We start from the raw sequence: 26,137 nt of genomic DNA, 5'->3' as shown, positions 1-26,137 counted from the left end.
TCATGATTAATTTTATTTGATTAATTTTATAATTAATTTTATAATTAAACCTAAAAAATATTGGTGTCTCGATACAGTTTTATTGGGGGATAATCGATTTAAATAAAGACGCTTAGAAAAATGCTCTCTTGGAATACTCTCTAATATAGATTTCTTTTCTATGCCAATTATACGATCAAAAACTTTATTATTAATCATGTATAAATATTAACATTAATTAAAAGAAAAGTTTTACTTAACAAACAAATTTATGTGGTCATACTCGAGAAACTTGCCGAGGATAACATGATCTGTTTGACTTTGTCTTTCCGTTTTCGCGATCGCTTATCCAAAATCCAAAGCATGTGTAAACGCGAAGAATAATTGCGACAGGGTGTTTCGGATTGAGCGATTCGTTCAGAATGAAAGGAGCCCTTGGCCCTAGGTGCCACTTGTTGCGCGACTCTGGCTTCCTGCTGACTTGGCTCCGCGGGAAATGTCTTGCACGACCGATTCCGAATGCGTTGATAAATCGACTCCCTCATCCTTATACCCGGGGAGCTCCTATAATCGTTCCTTTATTCCTACCTACTCTTACCGCTTACCAAATCGATTCCGCGATCGTTCGAGACGACGGAGAATGCGAGAATGCTTCCGTTTCGTCAAAGTAGAAATGAGAGCGCATATGGTGCGATGTGAACGATCCAATGTTCCATTTCCCAATGATTCTTAAAATTTAGATTAAAATTGTACGATAAATTAGATAAATGAGACAGATTAATTACAAATATTCCCCTTAATTCTAATTATAATTTCTATAAGTTCAATTTTAGAAAAAGTTATAACATTTTACAGCTATGTATTTCATAATTTCATATAAACATTATTCCGTGTGTGTTGAAATATTAAAAATGGCTTTAACATTTCAAGAAACTTTCATCAACTTTTATTCCAATTGTACTATATTTTCTTTATACAGCATTCTTTTTAGCTTTGTATAATATATACGACTATTTTGTTCTCACGTGAAAGCAACGAATTCATAAGAAATATACCATGTTTTTTTCTTGAATTAGTAAGTAAAGTAGAAGATCTATTAACCAGTGTAAATTGGCGTGAGGATCAAAGCACCATCGGAGGATCAAAGAACCAATGTCTCCACTAACATTTATTAGCTCGATTTAATTCAATTAGGGTACCGATAATGACCGTGGTGTTTAACTGGATCGAAAGATGTCACACGGTATTTTTCTAGCGATCATAAAAGCAACACACATACTTTCTCAAATGTTGATGTAACTTTTTATCTCATATTATGAATGCCGATTGATCAAAGAGGATCTCATTTATCAGGACTGATATGAAATACTTTAATTATCTAATTACAAAAGAAACAATGTGCTAATAATTTTTTATCGATAATTATTTACTCATAAATATTTATTTTGGCAGTTTTTTAAAAAAATTTGATTGTGCAACGAGATGTAAACCACATTTATGGACAATTGTTGGAAATCTGGCCATCAAAAATGGCTCATGAAAAATGCATGAATGCGATTCATTAAACGTTTGCAATCCAGCGGATTTCGGAGGTTACGTGAAGGTAAGAGACTGTGAGAAAATTGACGCAGACTGTTTTTCGACAATGAGTCGATCGTGAACGGATCATTGGGTATCAATGACCCCGCACAGATGCAGGGAACCACATATCGATATCTCCACTTTCGAAATCACCCTAGGTACTCTCTGCGATTTGAAGTACATGTCCAATAATCATTATTTAAATATTATAACATTCATGAAGAAAGCTTGGTTATAATACATCTTATATCTACTTTCTAATATTTTTAAATTTATTTATAGAGATGTCTTTTTTACGATTAAAAAGAGCGAAAATCATACACAATCAAAATCATTCAAAATTAAACTGAAAATTAATTAGACTTAATAAATCCTAGCTGCAAACAAGAAATTAAAAAAAAAACCGAATGATATATCTCGGCTTCTTTAAAAAAATATTAAAATTTAAATAAATAAATTTTATTTGTTATAGCTTCAAAAGTTATATTATTTCGTCAGATTGAGCTATAAGTTCTACAATTCACTAGAATTAGAGCATTCTCTTTTTTTCCCTTCTCTCTCTCTCTCTCTCTCTCTCTCTCTCTCTCTTTCTCTAATTAAACTATCGTATTAATTTACTCTTGCAATAATTGTTACTTGGATATATCAAAGTCACAATATCTTTCTTTATCATTCTCAGCACTTCAATACATTACGTATTAACGATTCAAGATTAGGCATTTGCATATTAGTGCGCAACAGACCCAATTAAACCAATCAGGGAGCATTACAGGGCGAGAACAGATGACGATTTAATTCACCTACCGGTGGCGCGTTCTTTGAGGGGTGAAAGAGATGGGGAAGAGGAGAGAGCAGACTCTTGATGAGATATACGCGCGGCTGTATGTTTCGTTATCAAACAACACACAGTCCATCAACACGAAACGCTAACGACGCCACCAAATAGATTACTATAGTGGATAAAGCGATCCGGGCGTGAAACGTTCATTATATTAATTACTATCAACTATTACCAGGCACTATATGTATGTGTGCGTGTGTATCGACAGCACCCTCTGATGCGAGAATTATCCTTCCGTCACTTTCGCCACCCTAATTTGACCGATTCACAGCAACATCGTATATAGGTACAAAAAAGTCGGTAGAGCCGTGGACGATTAATAATTGACTAAAATTTTTATGACGCATCGATGTAAATTGCAATTATAGTAGAAAAAAGTTCAAGATTTTGTAACTCCTGCATCATTTCTTAAAGAAGGATTTTTTAATTTTCTATATTTATCTGAATTTATTAAATAAATTTTGTACTAATATTATTTTATGTCGTAGGTTAAAAAAAAAACGCTGAATTGCGGGAGAATATTTGAATATTACAATAAAAAGTGCATTTAGTTCTAAAATAATAATTTTGCAACGAACGAAGTCTCTATCATTCCATACTTGAAAGTTTCGTTGAAAACTCGACAATTGTGATATAAATAGATTGCAGTCATACCAGCATACCAGTTTATTCAGACGGATCACGTTGAACGCGCATTTTGGATGTGTAATACAATAAAATCATAACAACGGACATATATAAAGTTATCCACTAGCGGCAACGAGATTGGCGCTTTGACGACACCATGTGCCGCGCAGTGATCCATCTTAACTGCCAACCCTTGCTACGGACGTGGGATTGCAGTCGATGACTGCGATGCCACCGTCTGCTAGAGCTGTCCTCCTCGATCATTCTCCGATCGCAATGATTTTGCCTGGCGAGCGCGTTTCGAGTTGATCCGACAAAGTCGTTTTCATAAATCAACTGGTGCGATACCAACGTTTTGTCAGCGGAACTATTACGTTCTTTAAATTGGAAATGGCTCGTCTTGTGTGCAATAAAACCGACTCATCGCATCTTTATAAAAAAAAAAAAAAAATGCAATTACCTTTTCAACGAAAACTATAATTAGTTTACAAATATTTGATAGTTTATGCAGATAGTTATTTTTTCCCTTTTTACAAAATCACAAATTGTTACAATGAGCTAGTGTAGTATCTTTTACATAAATTATTAAAAATATAATTATTTTTTATTAAACATTTTTGTCTATTGTAAAAGTTTTATTTATATGATCTATACACAAAATACAACATTAGATGCATTATTGTCCATAGAATGACGATAGTATTGCGCACGTACAGCTATTTTCAATGGTTGAACGCTATGCGCAATATTTCTGCACATCACAAAGGGTGATTAATTCGTGAGCGCCCACGTAGACAGAGGCACACATGGCAGGTGTGCGAAAATTGTAAACGTGTGGAAACCATCATGCGCATCGCGCGTGTTCTCAGGAACATATAATTATCGCGGGGTTGGCGTTATAACTTTTATATGGTTACACGTGTCACGCATACTCGTACTTTATCGACGATATCACATCACCAGATGCGTCCTGATAATTGTAGCGTCCGCCAGAAAATTTAATTGCATTACATTCGCAAAATATGCTATGTATCGGAAGAGAAAGAGAGAATGTCTGTAAAATATTAGATCGTAATGCATCAATTCGTATTGAAGAAACGTAACTTGGAGAACCGCACTGACACGTATTAATATCGCAACCATTTAGCTTTATATGAATTTTACTTTAAAAAGAAAAAGACAACATCTATACTTAAGAGTATTTATCGATACATTTTTAATACGAAATATTAAAGATTTTGCAAAAAAATATATTTTATATCGTGAAAACAGTGACTTTTTATCTTAAAAGTGATCATAAATTTAAAAAATCGATAATGTATAAATCCTATTTCTTCTTACAAATATCAAATTTTTTGTTCGACATATGCAATATTTTCTATGTTTTAGAATCAAGGAATATGGTTTATGCCATCCCCTCGCACAGCCGCGGAAAAGTGGAAAAATATTCTGAAAAGGATCAACGAACAGAAGCAATGCCGACACAATGCACAATGTTATTATTCCAAGCGGTCGAGTTGAGAATCGCCAGTTAGAAAATCAATCGCTTCTAGCCATCTCACAGCTTCTGGCTCAACGAGAAAGAGGTACAGTGCGACAATGCGGTCTCGTATACAGTTCAAGAAGGAAAATCCGTTTGTGTAGCGTGCGGACACTTGGATGCGTTCGGCCGTGTGTGTCCAGGAAAAATGTCCTTTTCCCGGACTTAATTACGATAAATATTTAGCCAGCCGGCTGACAACCCTTTTTCCCTTAACCAGCCATGCGAACTAAGAGGCTGAAAGGCGGAAGAAACGCCGCGGGACGGACGGATCGAACGGCAGACCAAGAAGAGAACGAAAGGCTCGAGGCAACAAAATCGGATAACGCGAATAGTATCTGCAGGACAATATCGTGCCGACACGCTAATCGCTCCTAATGGTCATAGGCACAGTTCATTGTATCGTCCAAATCCTATAAATATTTTTCTCCGTATTTTCGAAAACAATTTTTGGCGCAGTTATTTTTTAAACTGTAGAAGGTAGTAAGAAAGGATCATAGATCAAACAAATCGGCAAGCTTTGAGCATTACTTGGAATTTTTTTTCTCCAGGAAAATCCTACTGATGCAGCCGGTTAGTGTTGTGTCTTGCGAGGCACATAATCCTATAAGAAGGTTATTTTGTTCCACAAGAAATCCAATTATCCTTAGTTCAATCCTTAATTCTTGCCTTCCAAAAAATAGGTAGAATGCATTGCTTTTTTTTTTACAGCATTATATTATGTTTTGTAAAAATATTCATGGTATTAGAATATTTAGAAAATTTTTTACTCGCGCATACACACACACACACACACACACACACACACAATATGTCAAAAAATTAATTAAATCTTCAAAACATTCTCTCTTCAAATCTTTACGACGTTTAATATTTCGTTTAGAAAAATTTCAAAGCTTACTCTTGTCGAAGAATAATGTGATCGAAAGAGGAGATATTGCAATTATCACAGTGAAAGATCCAGCAGATAGGATCAAACGCGGAACGATGTCGCACGGTAAGAAATTTTAATGGGCGACATCGCCATAACCAGATAAACCAAGAAGACTGTAATGGATATGTCTGGTAGTATTTCAGATAAACAATTCATTTGTCATTTTCGAGAAGTTGGAGAATTCTCAGTTTACCTTCCCGTTTTCCTCTCGGGGACGAAAAAGAACGATTCCGCATTCCTACACGATGATCCTAAAAGAAAAAGACCTGTCAAAACGAAGGGTTCTCTCAACCCATGAAACTATCTATATCATCATCGATATACTTTCGATTCCTGATAGGTCCTTTGAACACTTACTTACATAAGAAAGATCGGTAACTGATAAAGCGACTAATAGCTCTATAATTCTCAAAACAAAACCAAGAATGAAAAAGGCTTGTAAATGATTAAAAAAGCATTAAAAAAATTAATTATACTCATAAAACTAAGATTGATTAATCTTATAAGTCATCTTAATTAATTAATCTTATAAATTAATTAATTAATTATAAGTGTTAGCGTAAAAATATATATTTTTAATCACCTGTCAACTATTTACCTCTCTTCTTTCCTTTTTCTTTTCATACATATATTATTTTCATACGTATATTATTTATTAAATATATTTTATATTATACATTATATCTCCATAATTTATGACAGAGAGTATATTTTCTAATGCATATATATATATATATATATATATATATATATATATATATATATAAACATAAATTGTTATAAACAACATGATATAAGACAATATGTGAGAAATTCTGTTCTTATACGTATAGAATATAATAATTTTAAAGACAAACCAGTAGAGAAACATTGGACAGTTCAAAGAAGCCGCCTAGAGATCGCTTCGTACCATCAAAAGGCCTTTTAATATTCTTTCTTCACTCTATTCTTTTTTTTTAAATTGATCTCTACAGTTTTCTCTTTCTTATGTATTTATAACTTATCTATTCTCAATAAATAATTTTATTTCTGTTATTCTAAATTTATAAATTAAAATTGGTTTCAACGGGAAGAAAAAATCCATAGGTTTATTGTTTAAAATGGCACAATATGGTATCGTGTAAAAACGATAAAATTAATTTATTAAAAATATCCGCATCGCTTTTAGTCGGGACTCATTTTTACAATTATACATATATTTCGCAGCGTAAGCCGTATCGCGCGACTTTCAATACGTCAAAGGGAAATAAATAAGATTTCAAAGATATTCTTCGCTATGATGATATCCATCTGGTTTGGCCAAAAAGAAGGCGAGAGAGAGAGAGAGAGAGAGAGAGAGAGAGAGAGAGAGAGAGAGAGAGAGAAAGAGTGCGCGATGATAATCTGTCAGCGGTTCTCGTCATCCGACAGAGAAAATAAAGCCATACGCCGCAAAGATAGCGGGTCCCTCTCTTACGTGTTTCCCGCACGCTGTCTCCATCTTAATCCTCCGTATGATTGCACACCCGATACCAGTTGGAACGCTCACGTGGAAGAAAAGACGAGCGGCACATATCCGAGACCGACGGAGCGTAAACCCTTTACAGCTGCGGGGGTCCTCTCTCCTTTCTCGATGCTTCTTTATCCTCCCCCTGTTTTGCAACTGTCAAATTTTTCATCTTATTTCTCGACCGTGCAACCTCCATTCTTGATCGATTTCGCGACCGTCGAAGCACCGGTGAACGATAACGCCGTTTAACGTGTCGATCTCAAGATCGAATGTGTTCTTGGATCAAGAACATCTTTTTGAAACGTTTATCAATCCAGCAATTTGTCGATCTAATGGATCTGTCCCGCGAACACATCGTATAATCGATTGTTAATCGCGGATACGATTGCTGGATTTTAATGAAAGTTTTTTTTTTTATCTATTATGTACTTTAATGATTTCTTGATAGATAGATTTAATCAGGTAACACCATATAAGCAACTTTTATATAAATCCCTAAAAATGAGATTATTTACAGATAATTATTTTGCAGACAAAAAGTTTCTTTAGGTGGAGGATGGAAAGAGAGTATAATTTCCGAAAAAAATTTTTTTATATGAATATATAAAACTTTAAATATTCCTTATTATATATTAGTTTTCAAAACTTCTCTAAGTAATGCAAATATACAGAATAAATATTGCGTCACTTATTTTATGCAATTAAATTCAGTCTGCCTTTAAACTTATTTCGACTGACAGTGAATTAATCACCGTCAAGCGACGAGCGAAAACATTTTAGCTCGCGTTATCTTGAGCCAGTTTCTTGGGGGATATCGAATTGATCAGAGAAAGATTCGCTTTGTTGTTAAAAGCTGCTCTAATGGAATTATCAGACAAAACGCATACTTTGTTCTCTGTGCGCATATATGGGGGCAGTCATTGTTGGCATTGGAGGCATGTAGCTATCGACTCAAGTGAAAACGCGCCGGAACGATCTGAGTAGAATATATGGTATGTATCTCAAAGAGAACGTTACGTCATGTGGATTTTGAAGAGCATTATTCGTGTCCGCAAGCCGCAACAATGCCGCCATTACACGCGTGACACACTCGCTCACGCTCTAATAAAACTCACCGAAAACCTGTCCGAGGCCCACAATGCTTGGACTTAATGCATCGGTCAGTTGGTATGCGCGACATATTTCTTCGTGAGGTACATAAGTTATCTCAACCAAGGTCTTTTCCTCATAGTAGGAGATACATGGTACAAGCTGTAGAAAATACGCGTCAAGACTTTCCTAAATATACCGAAATTTAAAAAAATATACGCATGCCAAAAATTTTTATAGTCTCCTTCCCCCCTCCTTAGTTTCCTTGATCATTATATTTTTTATTTCTTCCTTCGATTCGTTACACATATTTCTTAATGATTTAAATTGCTGCAGCAACTATTATGAAAGCGACGAGAGTTTAAATCTTGCTGCGGTATTCGTAGTTAATGTCTCTGGTAGCCGATAGTACCTGCCATAAGCGGACGTTAAAAGTCGCGTATGCCCACGATCTTTATCTCGGGCACGACGCTATCTGTAACAGTGAATGCGCTCCGTAACAACGCGATCGGCTCGCATCGAAATAATCGCGCGTCACCGATTCTCTACGCGCGCGAGAAAGAAGGATAGAGAGAGAGAGAGAGAGAGAGAGAGCCGAGAAACTCCTCGAGAAGAGAGATCATCGATAGGAGAAAGAGCGCGCATACGAGACATAGCGTGGTCCCTTGTACACGCCAGCGAGTGCTTCCAACGTGAATGCGATCGGACACTCGAATTGACACGAAGCCGGCAGTAGGCTGTGCTGTGCCGCGAGCACGCAATTATAGCAAGTCATTGGGTCCATTGTGCCGGCACCGCTGGACCTTCTCAGGGAAAGAGAGAGAGAGAGAGAGAGAGAGAGAGAGAGAGAGAGAGAGAGAGAGAGAGAGAGAGAGAGAGAGAGAGAGAGAAGGAGGTCCCTGTCTTTCTTATTGTTCCTTTCCAACGGATAGCGGCTGTTGTAACGTTGTCCCACTGTATTGATAAAACAGATAAACGCGGTACATAAGGATTCTAAGTCTACTTGGTACAAAACTCGGACATGTAGACATTCCGCGGAGAAAACTAGTTTGTTTCTTTATCGTGTTTGAGAACTCTCGTAGATTATTCAATAAAATTATTCTAACAAATGCACCTTCTGCGTACATATCATCTCTTTCAGAATAGATCGCGATTCATATTCTCAGCAAGTCTTTAGCGTGTAATCACATTCGTAGAGCGTAGATTTTATTTAAACCAAAGTCAAGTATGCGACATCAGTTTCTCGATATATTGATACAAGTTAAACAATTGAATTTAATATTAAAATAAATAAACGATTTATTTATTTATTATATTAATACATCATAAAGTTCTCTATTTTCACATCGATATTTAAAACTTTTACGATATTCTCTAGAGTTGAAAAGAATGAAATATTTTTTCAAGTGATCAATGTTGTGTGTACTATTGAGCATTGTGTCTGCGGCATTTAAAAAACTCCCACGGGGAGAACGGCGCTGCGCTGAGGGGGGAAAAAAATCCGAGCGAGTTGCGCGCCAAATGAAGTCACAACTCTGGCAGCGGGTGGCCGACACGGCGCGGCAGATTCCTTCGACTTGGTCGAAGCACACATCACGAAACTGTATTGTATGGGACCGCGAGAAGAACGAGTGCCGCGCGCCGTGGGATCTTTCAAAGGCGGCCTCTTTCATCTCTGCCAAACCCTCTTTGGACGCGCCGGCCGCCCCCGCAAGATTTTCTCGCGCATTATACGCCGCTGCGACAACCACCATCGCCTCTCCGACGACGCGTGTATACGTGTGATCGCGCGCTACCGTGCTCGTCTGCTCGTGATGAAGAAGAAAAGAGGGAACGCGAGCGGAAAAATGACACGACGAAAGAGCCGAAAGAAGCCGAAAGAGCTTCTATAAAGAGCGAAGGTGTCAAACGCGCCGACATCTAATCATGGAATCCTCGCCGCGTCTCCTTTTTAAGGCTGACGATCTCTCGGATATTCTTACTTTAACGTATCGCTTTTGCAACATGTAATGTTTTCGATTTTAATTTCTTATGCGCGTATACTGTCTTTTAATACATTTTTACTTGTTTAATAGATTGATGAGACATATTTATGTCAAATCGTTATCAAATTACTACATTAATCTGATAGATTAAATTATCTTCCTGAGACATCACAATCTATACGACAAAAATTGTTAAATAAAATACTTATTAATACAAAAGAGTCCCTAATTTTATACATGTATATGGCAGAAAGAAATTAAAATATTATTTAAAATAATTTGTACTTTACAGCGACATTTTTTCGGGGCCTTTTCATGAGAAAATAATGAAATACCTTACAACAAAAACAGATTTCAAGTTCTACATTGATGATCACAGACAGATAAAACATACAATTAGCGATAGCAAAAGTGGCGATTGCAGTGCCGAGGGACTTTCTCCGTGATATGACGAGGAAGCTATGTAGATCTTGTAGATCGTGTTCCTAGATCGTAGAGAGCGAGCGAGAAACGTCGCCGCGGTTTCTAGCTACGTGTCAGCATGCTCCGATCGTCTATTTATCGGAAGCGAGATCACCACGCAATGACTGATGGTTCTCTATCCATGAATTTGTTTTATCGATCACAAAGGAGCGTACGGAGGCGCGTGTCGGAGATCTTTCTCGTGCACGTACATATACAACATGCCTTCAAAGTCGCTGCGCGATCCTAACGATTCGTTACTCCGATTCGTTTGACCGATCGGCTCGTCGCCGAGATATTTCGGTATCGAACGCTTCGAATACCAACGTGTAACGTTGGACTAAAGGCTTCGTCTTTCGATCCGAGTTTTTACAAAAAAAAAAATAAAAAAAAATGACAAATAAATAATGCGTGCATCTGCTATCTGAATCATAGATTGATCATAATTATTTACTTACTTAATTTTTGGTAATATAAGAAAGAGAAGAGAAAGAGAAAGATAAAAATAGTCAGTTTATACTATATCCTGGCAAGGTAAAAGACGCGAAACTATATCGTGGCGAGGTAAAGTTCTAGAAAGAGAGAGAAGATGTATATGTATTAAAATTTGATTTATAAATTAATTTTGTTAAATAAATAATTATATATCGTGCACACACGCGTATTATTTACTTAATTTTTTCCAATGATAATTTTGAAATCAAAAAAATGTAAAATTGGAAAACAAATAGAAAACTGCGAATTTTTCACCATTTTTATTAACAATAACATCGTAAATACGCTTCTAAAGAGAGAGAGAGAGAGAGAGAGAGAGAGAGAGAGAGAGAGAGGAAGAAAAATGGCATTATGAAACTAAATCATCAACACTAATACACTACATTATATTCATATTGTTTTGGTCGCTAATACGAAAGTACCACAAGGCCGCGTATAAATTCTACCGTTTCAAATGATAATTTTAACGCCTCTTACATAATTCGCGTCTATCAAAACCGACTTTAAACACTAGCGAGTAAAATGTATAAATGTGTTTATATATATATATATATATATAGTCCATGTACGAAATAGTTACATAACTTCGTCAAAAGTAATATTTACGCCATGCAAAATAGTTACATAATATCGTCAAAAGTAATATTTTCATCGGCCATTCATTGTACGATACATAACAGACAAAAGAATCGCATTCACGAAAGATTTCACGGTTTCATCTTTGTAATGTACAAGATATAATATGTGAAAAGTATCCTTTAAAATAAGGGAATGTATTCAGTTTCTTAAAAAAAAGAAACAGACAATGTAAGAATGTGTGACGTTTGCATTTGTAGATATAAGTTAAAAGAATAATCATTCTTTCACGAGACTTAATAAATATAAACGAAGAACAGAAACTCTTAACGTGAATTTTTGAATATGTTCAAAGACATATTAAGGGATTTACGTTTTTACGTAAATTTCATGAAGAACCTGTTGAACAGTTAATATGTAATCACTTTTATTTTATAAGTTATAAAAATTATTTTATAAATTATAAATTATGACAATTAAAATAAATATTTATAAATATGTATATGTGTGTGTGTGTATAATTACAAGAAAAAAAAAATCACAAGAGAAAAGGATATATACATATACAAGATCCTGCAGATAGAACGGGTAAAACCGAATAAAAAAATTCTGTACTGTTTTGCGATTTTCGTAATAATTAATCCGGTAATAAACAATTATTACCAGACATCCTGTATACATGTATCTATTCTTTTCTTTTATGATTTTCTTGAATTTATCCTGTAAATATATGCATTTATTTTATTACATAATACCTTGTATTAAAAATGCAAAATATGCCGTTTATTATGTTTGTCATATATATATTTACGCATAAACCCGAAAAAGAATTAATTGCACGATGTATATCGTTTGTCCTGCATTCTACGTGCGTTTAATATTCATACGAGAATGAGAAAAAAAATACTCTACAGAAGATCAATATAATAGCGTCAACCTTCGTTCGTCGCCGAAAAACTTTGAGAAATAACCGCGCAAGGACAGTATCTTTCATAATATTCCTCTAAAACTCTAAAAAGACTCCGCGTTATTCCTTTATCTTTTCCTTCTCTTCTTTTTTTTTTAGAATATGCTACGGCTCTACGGCGTCAACTTTTGTTTGTTTGTTGCGTCATCGTCGTATTCGTTTCATAAGATGAGCCAAGTGCCAAAACATTGATCCCAGCCAATTAATTTTGCGTGTCGACATTGATTAATGGAAAACGAAGATATGAAAGATTGGAAAGGATCTTAATGTACCATCCAAGATCCGCTACCTGTGGCTGTACGAAACAACACCTTTTCACTGCGAATGATGAAACTCAGAGAAAGGTAAAAAAAAAAAGAAATGCTTAATTATTGTATTCCTTAACAAGATTAATAATTCCTTGCCAAGATATATGTATATTTAAATTCCTGTGACGATAGATCAATGTATATGTATCTATGAGATTTTTGATATAAATTTCGTTTATGATTCAATCAAACATCCACGTTAGAAGAACCAAATATACTATAATAAAGATATTACGAATTTGTTGCATATTTGTCGATCGAACATTATTGAAAAGCAATAAAAGACGAAACCGTTTTTCGATGTTTTTTAGTTCAACAAGACATTCATATAAGACATTTTATTCAACGAAAATGTTACTCATTTTTGCATATTTTATGATCAATTCTATAAAACACATATTTCCAGACTTTGAACAAGTCAAATTGAGAGACTACTAAATTATGAAAATTAGCATAATTGTATGAAAAATATTATTTATTAATTCTTGGATAGTATGATAGATGCATGAGACTTAAAATTGGATTAAAAAAAAGAAGCCAAGATTAATATAATATCTTGAAAATTAAAAACTCAATTTTTATCGTATCAGTTAAAATTGTACTTTGGTATAATAAAAACTATTTCTCAATTCTAGTGTACAATACAATTATATATGCATTTATAGAACGACCGTAGATCTTGATTCGATGTAATAATTTGAACATCGATAAGATGAACAGTGTTACAACCGTTGACACGAGGTCGATCAAAATCCTCGGGAAGGAAAGGATGTTGGAGTAAATAAGTGGTCTCTTGAGGCATCGGAGATGGACGAGCCGATAACTGCTTCGCATGATAATGCCCTTGGAGAGTAGCACTCGCACGCGTTTGTTCGCGTCCATTATACAATTCAATTTGTTAATAGCGCTATCGATTCATCGTGATCGATAGATAGGTACCTGACTCGATAGAAACAATGGGGCAGCACGATCGAGAATCCTTTTAGCTAGCCGCACTCTAATACAACGCGATCTATCGTCTATTGATGATCGATATCTCTCCCCCTATCGGACGTTCCTCCGTCCTTTTACTATATGAGATCAATATATATATACTCGATTCTCGATTCCTAATGCTACGTGTTATTGCAGTATTAATCTAAGCTATTGTTGTATTAATCCAACCCAACCGACAACATAGGACCGGAGGTATCCGCCAACGACCGGATCCCCGACGACGAGCAACATTCACCGCCGCGCCGGAACAATGGTCCCCGTCGACAGGCGCGGGGGAGGCTCGCGGAGGGGAGGGGACGCGACATTGTGTGCGTCAAAAAGGAGATTCGCACGACGGTAACCTGATCGACTTATCAATAACCACGTAATTATAGTACCAAAGAGTTGGTAGGGCTCAAAACAAGCCATAATAAGACGTAGGCGTCTTTCCCACAAGTAACCTTATATCCCTGTCGATGGAGACCCGTGCCGCGTCCGATGTCTTTCAGCTTTCAGCCTTCAGCCCGGCCGAAAAGGTTCCTTTGGAGGTAGAGAGGTGGAGGATTCTTTGCCTGGCATAACCCACGTACGTAAGCGCGTACCTATACACGCCAAGTGTCTTCTATCTCTCTTCGTCTTTTCTCTTCTCCATCCATCTTTCGATCGTTTTCGTCTCGATCTTTCTCTTCGCGCCCTTTCGTCGCGGAACGCGCAAACCATCGAGTTTTGTGTTAGAATCTCCATTGAACGTTCTTCTGTGTGATTACGCTGCTTGCGTTATTTTGGCCTCGCCGCCTTTGTGGACGAATTAATTTATTACGGCCCAATTATCAGCGCGTTACCTGCGCGACCATTTGCGGTAACCGTTCACTTCCTACTCATATGATAGAGGTCACAATTGGGACCTTTAAAAAAAAAAGAAACCGCACACACACGTTTCGAATTTTGAAGACAGCTTCAAAAAATGATAGTTTTTTTTTTCTTTTTATAGAAAAGGACCCAAATATTTAAAAATGCTACTGGCACTATGATACAAGATGCGGTCTAAAGATATTAGATTATTTCTGAATTGTTTAAACTTTATACTTAAACTAGAAGAGAAAATATGTAAATAAAATCTTAACGCATAAAAACTATTCGAAATTTCAACATTATTTATGAAATGACCTGAGATGTTGTACGATAATATATCAAAAACCACATTCGTGTAACATATCATAATATACGGTAAAAGTGAAATATCTCTCGAGGATAAAAATAAGGACTTTTACTTCGTACGAAGAAATGACAGGCAACAGAGTGAAAAATTTGCTCGAAAATTTTTTTCCAGTCAACGATTCCAGTCAAAGCATTCGTGCAATTAACGCCAGATTACACATAACTTTTAAAGAATTTGTGAATATATAAATATGCGTGTATGCCATGTTAACTGCCGTACACGCGCCTGTTCAGTATTTTGAAAAAAATATATCAAGATATATAAATGTTATTCCATCCATGTATAAAAAATATAAAATTTAAAAACGTAAACGTTTCTCTCTCCCCCTCTCCCTCTCTCTTTATCTCGGAGATTAAATAATTTTAATTTTTTGAGATTACAAAACTTTTAATACCCTTAAAGTCATATTGTCTTTTGATAACAAGATTTCACCGTTATCATAATTGCATTATGAAACACGAAGTAAAATCGATAAGGGTCTCCAAATAAAAAGCATGATGCATTCGAACTGCACAGTTTGATGGTTCATCTACAATATATGTAACTTGAGTGACAAGCTATGAGTCTCGTGGAAGCATATAAGAAGGCTCATCTCAAGATCTGCGGCACATCAAAGACGCTAATGCTCATTTCTCTTTCTCCCTTCTTCTTTTTTACGTCGCTTCGTCTCATACATATACTGTTGCTATCTCTCTCTTTTTCTCTTTCTTCCTCTCTTTCTACCTCTTTCCTTCCTTCTTCTCCTCTCTCTTTTTCTCTCTTTCTCTCTCTCGATCTCCCTTATCCTCCGTTAAATATCCTTTCACTAAGAATCTATATCTTTTATTTTTCTCCCTTTCATTTTTACGGAAATTTAAAAATTAGCAAATGTATATATAGATATACATATATAACCGTAAATATACATATAATATACATATATTCTCACACGATGCGATATTGTGTATAAAAAACATAATCCAAAATATCTTGTTTAAAAAATTAAATTTAGAAAAAATAGAAATATTAAAAAATAGAAAAAAATCGCAGAATGAGAAAAGATTTTGAAACACAATTTCAGTTATTTAGATTGTATTGTCGACACTCGTAATATTCGCGCATGTTAATATAAATATGTCAAATTAAAGATTTATAAAGACGATGACAATAGGATGAGGATGACTTTAATAAATGCAGGATCTACATTCGGAAAATAGCGCGTTAATAATGGCTCAGGTACCTACGGCTCGTCGAATTGGTTGTCCGACGACGGATGCATAAGATTGCATTAAATTCCAAGAGAATCGCCGGGCCAATAAATCTGTTTGCAATTAGCATGGCTCTGCACGTGAACGCAGCTCGCATCGACCGTACGCCAGCTCCGAGAATAAATGCCGTCATAAGGAACGAGATCCCGATGACCGCCCGTAGCGAGGAGACGTCTCTGGCGAGAGGAACCAGATATCGCAAAAAAGCAAAGATGTGTTATTCAGAATTCTATACTGTATTTACTCGTGAACACAAATATCTTTGCAATTGAAAATAATCTAGGTAAAATTGAGTTTCCAAAAAATTAATAATAACACATTCTCTCTCTTCTCTATCTCTCTTTCTGCTTATCTCTTTTTACATGCTTACACATACAAATAAATATTAAAAAATATTGTTACAAAAAATTATACAAGTTCTTAATAATTGATAAATTCTAGGGAGATTAGAGACAATATGAAACGTAAATAAAATGTAAAATTTATATATTTTACTATGAGAGAGAAAGAGAAAAATACAAGCTCACTTTTCGAAATGTCTTATTCTTTCTTTCTCAAAATATCTTTTACGTCACATCTTATTGATCTCGATAAATGTTCCGATCTGCAACACTCAGAAGAATCGACAGGGAGAAGGGACAGGGAAGAAAGAAGGAAGAAATGGGGGGGGGGGTATGCGCGTAATGGAGATATCGCAGTCTCTGGCGGTAACTTGCGCGGCGCGTTATGCAAATAGGATTACCCTTTACACGCCAAGTCGGATCGTAATTGGCTCTTGCAGGCAGGGTCGGCTTTCGATTTCTCTGCTCGATTCTCTTTCTTCCGTTCCGACGATGTTGCGGCAATTCTTCTTCCCATCAATGTCGCATCGTGTTGCTCGTAATCGTGAAACTCTCGTCTCGCGCACGCGAGATTAATGAACGCTTACAAGGGAAGTTATCATCAGTTCGTTCAACACTAATCATCTTTATCGATCTAAGTTGCGTCAAGAGATTAGCGTCGCAAAGGTGTGAGAAGATTTACAGTTCCAGAAACCTTTTAAGAAACTCCATTTTTTTGTTACTTATGTTAGTAGAATGTAATATGATTTTTTAGCATATAGAAAATTATAATAGAGTATAATAATAATATATGAATAATTTGATAAATACACACAACTGTATACAGCTCTAGTATCGAAAAATTATATAATTTTCATGCCCTTTTTCACAACTGTGCGATAAAAATAAATAGATGAAAGAAAACCTAGTTTTTTTAATAATAATAAAAAAAAAATGACAAATCTGTAATTAATCAATCGTGTGGAAATAGAAACGTTGGCGATTTGTTGATAAGCTCCCGGTATTATCTTTTAATCGATGAGATTATTATCACGCCGTTTTTACTTCACAGTAGGACAACTATACACAACGCGCCTTTATATGTGAAATATAGTTATTGCGTTTAACGCAAATAGACCGTTATTTTAAAAAGTCTCGGCGCACGATTATAGCACGGACGAATAGTATCATATAATACAGTTCCAATCACGATATCGCGTGCGCTCGATCCGCGAGATCTTAATTAGAACGCATGACTGGCGAATCGCTCAATCCTCTCTCGCGACTGCTGTGCTCCTCGGGATTTTTCCACGGAATGCGATCCAGCATCCGGTCAATTCTCCCGCGCGCGTGCAACATTCTCAACGCGATGCAATTAAGTCGCACGGGTGCACTTCCGCCGCGAATGCAATTATATGTCGGATCGCGCGAGATGTATATATATATATATATATATCTACGATTAATGATCGAGCGAGCTATGGACACTGTTCGCCACCGAAGTCGATAAATAACGGATATTAATTCGTGCACCATGGTATATCACAATACATCACGACAACTTTTAACGACCCGACTATACAATAAATATATAGCATGCGTATTAAACCCGGGAATTCTACATCGCGAATACATGATATCGTACAGATCGATCTATTTTCTAAACCATGACAGAACAGAGAGCGTTGGATTAATTTTTATAATCTATCGTATATCATAAATTCTTAATTTTGCGCACATTTATTAATGTATTTATCTGTAATGTACTCTGATTATTATATATATATATATATATATATATATATATATATATATATATATATATATATTAAATAATATATATCGCGCCTTTTCGTTATTTGAATCAAATAATCGTCGTCGAAATACCTCGGCCGTTTATTACAAAGATTAACTAATTGCGCCGACAGATTGTCGCTTATTCTAATAATTGTAAGAAATAATCGCGTTGCGAAGGATAATATATGGTCGGTCACATTAATTGCTCGATCGATCGAGTGAATAATCGCCGCGCGAATGATAACAAGGCCAGAGCCCGTAAATATTATATATCTCTGTACGCCCAACACCGTATGACGTAGTTAACTTGCACGTTGTCTATTTTGATAATCATTATATTCGTCGTCATTACGAAATATCTAACGCACTACGAAATAAAATGTGAGAATAACATTGATTCGATTGGGGATGCGTGAGAAGCTGGTGCGAAGACTAGCTGCAAGCATTGCCACGTGTTTCGTCTTTGCTTAACGTAGCTAGCAATTGCCCGTAGAGACTTTTAATCGATTGGTCAATTTCCGCGGTGTCAAAGAAGCCGATTTTATGACAACGTATATGCTCATTACGCGATACGCACGCCGCGGGCTATTCGCAGCCGCCGGCCGGCCAGGTGTCCGTTCTTGCTCACCGGGAGTTCGATCTTAACCGTCTAGATCATTACGGATCCGTGGCAAAACAAAGACTCATTTTGCCCGCAAAACCATTTCCTTTTCTCTTTCTATCCGTATTTATCTCTCTTTCTCCCTCCTTCCCTCTCTTCCTCTATTTTTATTTTTATCCATCTATCTATATATATATATATATATATCTTTCCGCTACGAGACTGGCACCCGACTATCGCTGGTCAAGCCGAGACCCTTTTTTCATTTCATGATTTATCGAGATTTTGACCAGAGTATCGCCGATCTCCACAAAGTCTCATAATTCATCGCAGATTGAAAAAAGATATTTTTATGTATCAAGTAATGTATGTAAATTTTAATTTTACACACACACACACTTATGCATATATATATATATATATATATATGGTATATATTTGTTTGTTTGTTTATTTATATTTATGTACGTGATTAATGTATTAATGTTTATTAACGTTTTACAGTTGTGAGCTTTAGTCGAAAAGCAAGAAATTGTAGAAAAATAACAAAAATATATGCGGATAAAAAAATATACATGTTATTCATAATAGATTACAACACTTGAAATAGTCGAAGCAAATAAAAAATGCTGGATATATTATTTCCTTCACAGTGAAACAGCGGAATCGATTTGAATAGATTTCTTCGTGTCCTGACGAGTCAGCGCCACGTGATGTAGTTTTTCAAACAAGCCGTCCATACTCGACAAGACTAAACAGTATAGTATATACGGTACGTGCTCCGGCACGTTTTTCGCTCGAGTATTTTGATAAGACAACTAGTTCGACTCGTCGACTGCATTGTCGCAGAGAGGCATTCAACAGAATCTAAGGGATTTACATAATTAGAATGCCATTATTTTTCCAAATACTGTCATCGTAGTAACATTGATTTTTGCGACACGTGCGCGAAAAAAATAAAGGGCTACTGTCTCCTTTCATGAAAGCGCGTGCCATTTGATAAATATTATTTCAAGTACTATTAGACCCCTGTGTTTTTTCATTAATTTTGCAGCTTCTCAATTTTGTTTATTTTATTACATAGTTCTGTAATATATATATATATATGTACATCCATATACACATGCATATATGACCACGTGTATTTAAAATGTAAATTAAAATGATTATTCTCGACCATATATCTTATTATGATTGAAAAACTTGGATGTTTCTTTGTTATTTTAAAGGTCGATCTGAAAGCACAAAAGAATGCTGCATCTTGGCAAAATGGAGATTTTGGGATAAAGGGTTTGTATGTGTACTCGTATGTAAGAAGTAACAAATCTCCTTGAAGTTCTTCATTGGGTACCACGTGCCCAAGTGGTACCACGACAACGTATATCCACTTCAAGATTCTCCCGGCTCTTGCGCCAATCCGGAAACGGAAGGCGGCCCTCCTGGCTAAGCAAGGGAGAGGTAGGACGCGGAAAGCACTTAATCCTTTGTGAACCAGCGTGAAGGGCAAAGATAAAAGCAACCGAGCTGAAATTCGATCATTACTTTTTCATTGTCCCAAGCTATCGAAGGCAGCTTATTGCATCGTTTGAATTTTTGCTGATATATTTTCACAAATTTCAAAAGTTATTTGTCAAGTTTTATGAACAATTAAAGTGATAGAGATGAGGCCTATACAACTTATATCTTTTTGTAATGCCAAAGAATTTATTTGGCGATTGTTACATTTTTTTCAATAATAAGCTTTTCTCTCTTTTTGTTTATTTTTCATTTTTTTTATTTTTTTGTAGATCAAAGATATGTGTGATAAATATAAATTATTATTTATAAACGAATATTATAAATATATTAACATTTTTTTAAACAAATATTTTAGTATTAAAACAAAAAATTTTGATAAACGAATTAAAATTAATAAAAAAGAAGAGAAAATAATATGTATGCTATTATAAAAATATAATTTGACAATGGGATATGTATATACAGATAGAAACAGATATTTAAAAAATGGAAAAATTGCATGGAACCTGTTGGATAATTCGTAATAAACAAATTACACACACACACACACACACACACACACACATTTATTATTAAAAAAAGTTAAGAATATACATTGTTGTGGATATAGTCATCAAAATTGATAATACCTATGCAAGATTACGATTTATAATATTAGAGTATAGATGAGATACTATTCAAAAATATTATGCTAGAAAAGATCCATTAAACATATACAATTGACGCAGCTTGCGTTCAAAAATTTTTCTTTCCAGGAATTATTTAATGCGGAAGCATTTTGTATCCAGCAAGCACATTGACTGTCGTATATTGCACAAAATATACTTATGTACAATCATTAATACGGATTACGGTCGGCGTTTGCGTTACACTGTAACCTTCCTACGATCTATTTTCGAATAATCCCTCGCGTAAACCAACAAACAGCAGCAGCTGTTGACATACATATATACCACACAGACTGTATGTGCATTTGCTTCAACATCGGGCAGACAAATGAAATAACTAGAGAATTGTTAAAACATGAAAGATTTTAAAGGGGCAATCGATCCAAAATAAATCTTAAGTAGTATCTTTCAGAGATCATGCGAATAAGGAAGAAAATCTACTAATAATTCTACAGTATAAAACGATTAAATCTTTTGCCAATATAACTGTCAATTTTCTCCTGTGTAAGCTTTATTTTATAATAATAATGAGAAAAAGAGAGAGAGAGAGAGAGAGAGAGAGAGAGAGAGAGAGAGAGAGAAATCTATTTTAATACAAATTGATATTAAAATATATAATAATACAATATTATCTTTAAATACTATTTTTTTTATCAACTTGGATAGATCTTCTGCAGAAGTGTAGACGACCGTTGAAAATCTAGATCTGTGGTCTTTATAAGATGGTGACATATCGCGGGCAAAAAAGTTTTATAGCGAACACTATATGACAATCCTTTTCAGCCACCGAAAAATACAGAACCACATTTTCCGTGCTTTTGAGCTGCTCTCTCGCGTAAATCGTTTTACCCGTTGATCGCCAAGGATCAACCGAGGATCACTCGGGATTCCTTTTGAGGACGCACCATCGAAAAACCACCTGGCCGTGGGTCGGCTTTCACGCGCAATAAGATCGCCCCTTTAGATTAACGTGACCATTATCCCACTAATCGGAAAAGAGTTTGATCAAAACGGTGTAAATGTGTGGTAGATATATTTTTATATATCTGAATATATACGTAAATATTGCCTCTACGTACACATATATATCATACATATTTTATTTAAAAAAAATATATATATATATATTTAATAAATATAAAATTTTTATAAGATTCCAATTACTTTACCAAGACACTTTTATTCTTTACTAAAAATAATATTAAATATACGGCGACAAAATATTATCGGAGTTTAACAAGTCAGATACGTTGCAAATTAAATTTGTACGTAAAAAAGAACTACTTATTAAGTAAAGCATGTGATAACCAAAAAAATTACTATTGAATTTATTAACAATTACATCCACATGAGTTTAAACATATGTGAGAGTATCGCGAGAATATATGCGGTGGTGGAACAGATGCCGAAGAAGCCAGGGAAACGTTACCAAGGTAGAAAAAAAAAATAGTAACAGGAAACGATGGGGACTCGGCAGAGGGTGGCTAATCTTACTGGCAAATATTTGGATTGTCGCATTCATGGCATTGATATATCGAGTGGAGTATATCCATTCCATCCCTCTCTCATAGATCGAACCGAGGAAAGCTGAAAAGTGTAGGGAAAAGCGAGCGAGTTGCCGCGAGACTACCGTGTATTTACATTGCATTTCGCTCGACTATTGAAAATGCGCCGGATTCGAGCATTAAGATGCTCGAGATAGGGCATCTTTTATCGATTGCAAGTTGGTACGGACCAGAGAAGCTGTTTCCCGGATATCGATAATCTGCTAATATGGGAATGAGAGAATCGCAGCCGGCAGATGTAATTGGAAGTCGAGTCGAGTCGGGGACAGGAATTTTGCTCGACTGCCGCGATTTAAATCTTCCTATCCTTGTGGGAATATTCGTATTTAAATATAGCATCGCAAATATATATCGCATTGTTATCGTTATCACAAAAAATATTATGCAAAAAATTTGTAATGATAATAAAGTGCGTGATGCGCGTGGATGCATTGTAATTGTTCAAACATAATTCCTTATTGTTAAAAACATTTAATAATAATATAATTCGAAAGTATAACTTTTCAATAATTTTAATAATCGTACAGTATATATTTTATATATATATATATGTATATTGCATTTATAAATTTTGGAAATTTTATATATGTAAATATAATGTAAATAATATTATACATTATATAAAAATATATTATATATATTCATATAATATATGTATATTTTTATACATACATATATAAGTACAAATATATATATATATATATATATATAAATTTGATTATTAAAAGTTTTGGAATATATTTCGGATTCACAGATTTAAAAGACACATTGGCAAAATAAAACTATAATCTGTCATTAATGCGCATTTAAGAGAAAATGATCCGTGCCGGATCACTTCTCACAAGTCTTTTCTTAAATCCCACAATTCCTCCACTTTCATAATGCGATCAATTTCTGATCTTGCAGGTGAAGGGATTCTCCACAGAATCGAGACTGGCAACTGCAGCTATGCGGACAACTGTCGAGTAAACTCGTTGATAATCAAGCCCCGGATGTACTGAATGGGATCATCGCGGTAGGATGAGCACTGATCTGCCTTCCTATGCCGAGTTAAAGGAACCACTCGGCAAAATGAACTAAGAAAAGAGAGAGAGAGAGGAAGAAAGGAGAGAGAGAGAGAGAGAATATCTCCTACGCGCGCGAGAGAAGGAGAATCCGGTCCAGGTTGAGCTGTCATGTGAGAATCTCGCCGACGTCCTGCGTCACGATGCATGTACACGCATTCCGTGGTCGGGCAGTCGGCAAGGTAAAACGAGGGAAAAAGAGAGGCCGTGAGAGATTAGCTTCTTAACCAAATAGGTCTCGGCTTAGCATCTCCCGTCCCCCACATCGCGTTCAGCTCGTCCTCCACTGTTGTCGTCGTTGATTTTCGGCTGTCCGAAGAGAAATCGCTGTGCAGGACGATACGCCGACCAGTTAATCTGTTTAGTTTAAGGCTCGTCGATCACGAAATTCCAAACGCTGCGGTTGCATTTCAAATTTCAATTGATGTAGAAACGGAGTCAGTCGTTTTTCATACATATTTTGTATAATAATCGATCTCATTTTCGAAAATATTGCGACGAGTGGAGAGAAAATTAATAAAAAAAAAAAGAAAAAAAAAGGATTTGTCAAGTTTTAAACAGAAACACTTCGTAATTTTGATTTTCATGCTGGTATAATATTTTGCATGATATTTGTGATAATAAAATAGAGTACAGAGAAAATATCCCAGTGTTATTATGTGATTTGAATAAGACCGCAATCGTACATTAATTGCCATAAATTCTAGCATTACGAGCACATGTTACATTTTGATTGCATTGATGAAATTCTAATCGATTTATATATTATCGACAAAATACAGATACTAGACAACAACAATACTAGAAAGAATTATTATTTCTTTATTTTTAATATTTTATAATATATAGAAACGAGTTAGAGATATCAGCGATTATTCGAACTCGAAAGTCATCGCGAGAGTCGAGGTTGTCGCGACGAGAGTTCCTTTACCTTTTCACGACGATCTTTGAGAAGAACTGTCACTGACATGGTCTAGCGAATTATAGTTTCGTGACGATCGCCACGCCGAGTGTTCTTAGCTGGATGAATCATTGATGAATTGGCGATGGGATCGTGGGACTTGGCAGCTGCGATTCGAGTCTCTTCTTTTGCACGATAGTCAAAGCCTCCTCTTTCGCCCCCCTTCCCCCCCCCCCGCCCTTCAATCACTCTTCATAAAACCTGATGTGCATTTGCCCCTCTGATCGCTTATGCAAAACACGAGGAATTACGGCCTATTACGGTGCGGTTTACCGATATCCGTTGTTGTATTTACATTATGTACACCAAGACTCGGATAAATCGCCCTCCGCGGAATTTTTATCTACAATATATATATATATATATATATATATATGTATTTCTGCGATATACATACATATAAATCTTAGTAAATACGAATACGATCTTTGACCCCCACCACACACATACAGCTCCAAGTGATTTTTTTTTTTTTTTTAAGAAAATCAACTTTTCAAATAAAAAGATAAATAAATAAGTATCTGTATAATTATTGTGCGTGTAATTGAAAAAAAAAAAAAAAAATAGAAATAAATACATGTATATTAAAATGCGAAAAATAGTAGAGTGACGATAGATATTTACTTGATACTTAATAAATATTTCGCGATATGTCTTTCATCTCTAAAAAGAAGCTATACAGACAATTACAGCGTTGTAATTGATGTATTCAGAAGACTAGCTGAAAATTTCTAAGCGACATTATCAAAGTGGAAAAGCTCGATGACATAACTGATAAACCATTCGGCCAGTTGATTCAATAAATCCGTGCTGCGAAGCAGGCTTGCGCCTTACGATGACACTGACGATTAATTCGACTGAATTAATATGAACCGTTGACACCGTGCCGCGAGGTTAACTCATCTGGTTCAAGCTGCGTATAGAAGCGGATTTGCCTACACTAATAATCGTTAATTTCTTACCATGTAGCACGTTTGCGAAACAATCATTTGCGCATGCATTATATGCCCGCGCACCAATAAGAAATAATTTTAATTTTGCAATATATATATATATATATATATGCCTGTATTATAGTTTAAAAAAATAATTCATATTGTTCTCTTGATTTATAAATATATATAGATAAAATAATATTTTGATCTCTTTCTTTGCGCGTACAATTGCAATTACATTCAATCAACCTAATAATAGTAATAGTCACGTTTATATACGTGATACACATAAATTCTCTCTCTTTTCTCTCTAAAGTAATAATATTTCGTCAGCTCATAGAAATGTGAATTATAACAGCTTCCAATTAATGTTATAATCCCTAAGATTGGATGC

This window comes from Polyergus mexicanus, unplaced genomic scaffold, assembly GCF_030449975.1.
Source record: "Polyergus mexicanus isolate NDT 795.1 unplaced genomic scaffold, iyPolMexi1.0 SCAF_1, whole genome shotgun sequence".
Classification (NCBI taxonomy): domain Eukaryota; kingdom Metazoa; phylum Arthropoda; class Insecta; order Hymenoptera; family Formicidae; genus Polyergus; species Polyergus mexicanus.
This window is presented reverse-complemented; position numbering follows the sequence as displayed.